At 40.7% G+C, this 6,215-nt stretch overlaps 1 protein-coding gene across 5 annotated transcripts in view; it reads left to right on the top strand.

The window, feature by feature from the left end:
- DDR2 (discoidin domain receptor tyrosine kinase 2) overlaps positions 1-6,215 on the top strand; it is a 183,035-nt gene that overhangs the window by 118,224 nt on the left and 58,596 nt on the right. The window lies entirely within an intron of this gene.

The following is a 6,215-nucleotide window of genomic DNA, read 5'->3' as shown; positions in this document are numbered from 1 at the left end:
CACTTCTCTTTCCTCCACCCTGTAAAGGTAATTATGTTATTAAATTAAATACTTCAACAGTAAATGCAGATCTGTGAAGAAGAAGCATACAACATATGAGAAGATCAGCAAGGAGACCAGTGTGGCTGATGGGAAGGGTGGGGTGGAGATGAGGTTAAGGACAGTCAGGGGGCAGGCTATGTGTGAAGATTTTTAATTTCATTACAAGTGAGATGGGAAGTTAATGGAGAGCTTTGAACAGAAGATTTACATGCTGTCATTTATATTGTAGTAGATATATGGGGACTTGCCTGGAGAATCCCAGGGACAGGGGAGCCTGGTGGACTGCCATCTATGGGGTCGCACAGAGTCGGACACAACTGAAGTGACAGCAGCAGCAGCATCAGATACATGGGGAAGGGTAGGCTGGATGAAGGGAGGCCAGGTAGAAGATTCTTATTCTATTCGTGGTGACAGAGGACAGTAAATTGGCCTAGGCTGGTAGCACAGTATTTGCAAAAGGTAGATGGGATATGGGAATATTTTTAGAGTAGCTAACAGAAGTTCCTATCAGCTGATGGACTGGATATGAAGTGTGGAAGGAGTCAAAGATGGGCCTCAAGATTTTTGGCTCAAGTCATTGGAATAATGGAGTTGGCTGAAATGGAAAAGACCCAGGAATGAGTTTTGGAGGGAGAATATTTTACCCAGCTTTCTTTTTATTCCTGAGCTATATCTATCTCAAAGGTTTACCTTCTGTTTTCAATAAATGTTTTAAAGCAACTGTTCTCTCCCCTGATGTGCACTGAGAAATAAAAGAAAAATGAACAAGATACAGTCCTTTTATTTTTTCCCTCCAAAACTTTGCCATCTATAGGGAGATAGGACTAGACACAAGTATTACATAGCAGTATGTGCCGAGTGCTATCAGAGAGATGTTGGAAATGTCAGAAATCAGAGGAAGGAGAAATTTATTGAAATTGGTACTATCCTCCCTCCAAAATGCTTGCTTTAGTTGAGTACAAGTTTATTAGACCAAAGGAGGACGCTACATAATAACTTAGGCTAGTCTTTCCGCTGCAGGTACACTGACCTCCTTGCTCTAACTCAGCCAACCAAAAATGCTCTATCCTTGTATTCCCTGTTCCCTTTACATGAAGCGTGCTCCCCTCTGGCGTCACCTGGTTTGATGTCTTCTTTCATTGAGATCTCCGTTCAGTTGCCTTATCTCAGAGATCCTCCTGGTCTTTTTATGCAATAGAGCACCCGTTCCCTTCCTGTACTTGATTTTCTTCACAAGCTTTACAGTCTTCTCTCAGATTAGATACTTATTTGCTTACTGTCCTCTCTTCCACCCTAGAATGTAAACTCTGTGACAAAAGGACTCTGTCTCTTTTGTTTGCTACTGTAACACCACAGAAATCCCCCCAAATCATTGAGCAAGTTAATAAAAATAAGAATTAAAAACCTCACAGATTTGGAAAGCAATACACAAACAAATAGATTTTCATGCTGGGGGTGATGTTGGGGATAGGACTAGCTTTGGGAAAAAAGCTTTGGTTTCAGAAGGCAGAGGGGAATGCCGGAGAGCAGCTCTCTTATGGATCTGCTGAGCAGCTTGCGTCTTGGGAGAGACAGCTCGCCTCCAGTCACTCTTTTGGCTAAAGCAGAGGGCGCAGTCTGGTGCGCTGGGACAAACTTTGGGTTGGGACTCAGAAATGTGATCCAAGTCAAACCCTTACTGCTTAATAGTCATGGGACTTCAGTTTGTTTCCTCATATATATAATTTGAAAATAATAGTACATGCCCTGCCTATCATACTGAGTTATTGGAAGGGTAAAATGAGGTAGGCAATTGGACAGCACTTTGCAGACTGTGAAGAATTGTATTTTAGGGGTCAAGATGGCAATCGAGGGCACTGCGACATGGATGATAGCCAAAGGAGCCAGGAATATCTGCCTTGGGCAGCTCAGCCCCTTCCCCAGGAGGTCCCTGAGAGGAATATACCCACGAGGGACAGTTGCAAAGGGAAAGCAAAGTACAAGTAACTGCACTTGTGTCCTGAATGCCCAGGCAAGTACTCTGGAAGACTGGACTAGGGCATGTAGATTGTGGGCTAGACCTCCAGAAGCCTTTCCTTGCCATTAAGTCACTGGTGATAAAGATTAATACATTTAGCACACCCAACGACATGTAGAAGAAGTTTCAAGCAGGGGCCTGGAGCAGACCTGGAGTCAGGGTACCACTTTTGCTGAATGATGGATTCGAGCCGAAGAGAGGACCATGCCCTGTGTGTGATTTTGAAATGTATGTTGACCTCACTCATTAGTAATCTTGGCTCTCTGGCATCTTGTATTAGAATTTCCTAATCCTTACTCCTCCCTTCAATTTCTTATTCTAGAGAGTTCAGAGTTTGAGAATTTGATGCTTTATTTGTGAAACTCCCAGATTTATACTTAAGATTTGCATTTAAGGGTCTAGAATAATGATTATCTGTGGAACCAATCACCTCTGAAGGAGAAATTATACATTTGATAAGAAAAGGCAAAACTAAATCCCCATGCTCATCTCTTGATTCAAATCTGACTTGGAAGATGAAGTGGACAGTAACACAGAAGAGTTTCAGTTGGGTATATGGCTATGTTTCTTGCCAAAGCTGCCTATATATGATTTTGCTTAATCATACTATTTCTGGGAGAGTTAGCTGGCCCAGAATCGTCCTTTCCCTAGGGCCAGACAAGAATCCAGGAGCTTTCCTCTGTGTGATACACACAGAAGGGCCTCTTGCCTTCTATTTGTCATTATTACAGTGGACGTCATTATTTTCCAAGCCCACCATGTTCCCAAGGACAGCAGTCTGGCTGTTTCTGTGCCAACCTTGGACACAATGCTCGTGTGGAATCATTTTCTCTTTGACAATTTGCAGCCACTCCAGGGAACTTCTAGGAAAGGAGTTTGGCTCCTTCTAGCCTTGTGACTTCCCTGCCTCTGTCGCCTTCCTGCCTAGGGAAATCTCACCTCTCTTCCTACCATCTCTACTTCATGCTACAGTCCCTTAAAAAGCACAGGCTTTCTAGGAAGTCATTGGTTTTCAAGCAGTTTCTTTCTTATTTCTTCCCTGTCAACATAAATCTTCCAAGGGGTGGAGGAACAGGAAGGCCTGGCTACCTGCTTTGAAAAGGGGTTTGGAAATATACAAATAAAATCTCAATGTGTTATCCCATTCCAGAGGTTACTTTTTGAAAAATAACTTCACTGATGTACAACTCACATACAGTAGACTATGCACATTAAAAACGCATGATTTGGTCTGCTTTGACATGTGTATAGACCTGTGAAATCATCACCATAATCAGGATAATGACCATATCCACTTCTGCCAAAAGTTTCTTTGTGCCCCTTTGTAATTCCTCCTGCCTGCTCCTTCCTTCACTAGGAAGCCACTGATTGGCTTTCTGTCGCTGTGGATTGACTTGTTTTCATTTTCTAGAACCATGTATAAATGGAAGCATGTAACATGTACTCTTTTTTGCCCCACTTCTTCAATACTCTCCCTCAGCAGATATTTTGAAAGTCATCTGTGCTGTAGTATGTATTGACGGAGCATCCTTTTTCATTCCTGCTGGGTAGTAGAGCTGGGACTAGGGTGAGGCAAAGGAGGGGCCCAGGGTGCAAAGTGGAAGCAGGCACTTGCCCTCTGCAAAGGCAGCGCTGGCACTCCCATGACCCTGGGAGTGAGTGCCTCTTGACATTTCGCACCCTCGGCTTCTCACTTGCTTCATTCTAATCCCAGTCCTGCTGAGTAGTATGTCATTGCATGGGTATATTGTGATTTGTTTATCCCTTTACCTGTTGATGACATATGATCATTTCCCAATGTTAGTTACATATTGGAAATAAAGCTGTTAGGCACACTCCTAAGTCTTTGTATGAACATACACTTTTATGTCTTTTGGGCAAATACCTAGGAGTGAATTGGGCTTCCTAGGTGGCTCAGTGGTAAAGAATCAGCCTGTGGATGCAGGAGACTCCGGTTTAATTCCTGGGTTGGGAAGATCCCCTGAAGGAGGAAATGGCAACACACTCTAGCACTCTTGCCTGGAAAACCCCATGGACAGAGGAGCCTGGCAGTTTACAGTCCATGGGTCACCAAGAGTCAGACACGACTGAGCACGCACCCAAGCATAGATATGTGGGTCTACTTCTAGACTTTCTCCTGTTTCATTGGTACGCTTGTCTGTCTTTATACCAATATTACACAGTCTTGATTTCTATAGTTTTATGTCTTAAAGTCTGTGCTAATCCTTCCTCTTTGATCTTCTTTTTCAGTTTTTCAGCTTTTCTGTGATCTTCGCCTTTCCATATGTTTTTTAGAATCAATCTGTTCATTTATACTAAAGTGTCTGCTAAGACTTTGATTGGGTGGAATGGACGAATTGACTCTTTTGTCCCATGAATGCAGTAGCATAAATCTCTACTTCTTTAGATCTATGATTTCTTTTTGCGTGTTGGGTGGTTTTTAGTATATAGGTCTTTCACATCTTTTTTCATGTTTGTTGTTGTTCAGTCATGCAGTCACGTCTGACTCTTTGCAACCCCTGGACTGTAGCACACCAGGCCTCCCTGTCCCTCACCAACTCCCGAAGTTTGCCCAAGTTCATGTCCATTGCATCCAGCCATCTCCTCCTCTGCCTCCCTCTTCTCCTGCCCCCAGTCTTTCTCAGTATCAGGGACTTTTCCAGTGAGTTGGCTGTTTGCATCAGATGATCAAAATACTGGAGCTTCCGCTTCAGCATCAGTTTATTCCTAAGTATTTTGTAGTTTTTGATGGTATTTAAATTGCAACTGTTCACCACTAGTATAAACTTTATCTAATTTTTTATATAACTGATCATATTATCTCCAATTAAAGACAGCTTTACTTCTTCCTTTCCAATCTGGGTGCCTTTTATTATTGTTTTCCCCTTGACTTGTTGCTCTATCAGGAAATTTCAGTATTCTAAAATATTCAATCATTATTGGAATAATTTCAATATTCCAACATTGAGCTATAATGGACATATAGCAGTACACTAGTTTCAGGGATGCAATATAATGAAATGATAATTGTACATATTGAGAAATGATCACCACAGTAAGTCTAAGTTGACTATCACCATGCATAGGTACAAAAATATTTTTTCTTGTGATAAGAACTTTTAAGTTCTAAAGTTTTACTCTCAATAACTTTAAGTATGCAGTACAGTATTATTAATTATAGTCCCATGCTGTATTTTACATCCCTATGACATGTTTATTTTATAATTAGAAATTTGCACCTTTTGATCCCTTTCACCCACTTGACTCATCCCTCACCATCAATTGATGTTCTCTGTATCTGTGAGCTTTTTCTTCTTCTTTTTGATTGTTTGCTTTTTAGATTCCACATGTAAGTGAATCATATGGTATTTATCTTTGACTTATTTCACTTAACATAATGCTTTCAGGATCCATACATGTGGTCACAAATGGCAAGACTTCATTCTTTTTCTTATGACTGATTATCATTCTATTGTGTATACTCCATTGTGCATGTATGTACATATACATATATATGTACACACACACACACACACACATCTTCTTTACCCATTCACCTATCAAAGGACACTCATGTTGTTCCATAACTTAGCTATTGTAAAGAATGCTACAATTGAAATGAAGGGTGAACATGTAGTTTTGAGTATGGTTTTCATTTTCTTCAGATAAATGCCCAGAAGTAGAATTGCTAGATTACATGGTAATCATTTTTAATTTTTTGAGGAAACTTTGTATTTTTTTCCATAGTTGCGGCACCAATTTACATTTCTGCCAGCAGTGCACAAGCAGTCTGCTTTCTCCACATCCTCGCCGACACTTGTCACTTCCTATCTTTTTCACAATAGCCATTCTGACAGATGTGACGTGCTGTCTCATTGTGGTTTTGATTTGCATTTCACTGGTGATTAGTGATGTTAAGTTTCTTTTCATATACTATCCATATGTTGGCCATCTGTATGTCTTCTTTGGAAAGAAGTTAGTTGAAGAATAGTTGAAATCTCCAACTATAATTATGAATTTGATAACTTTTTGGCAGTTTTTTGTGGTTTTTTTTGGCTTCATTTGTTGGAAGGTTTGTTATGAGGTGAATAAACATTTAGGACTGTCATGTATTCTTAATGAATGAACCCCTTTATCACTGTGAAATACTATCTTT

Source organism: Bos javanicus, chromosome 3 (genome assembly GCF_032452875.1).
Source record: "Bos javanicus breed banteng chromosome 3, ARS-OSU_banteng_1.0, whole genome shotgun sequence".
NCBI lineage: Eukaryota > Metazoa > Chordata > Mammalia > Artiodactyla > Bovidae > Bos > Bos javanicus.
Note: the sequence above shows the minus strand (reverse complement) of the source record. Positions and strands in the feature narration are given on the sequence as shown.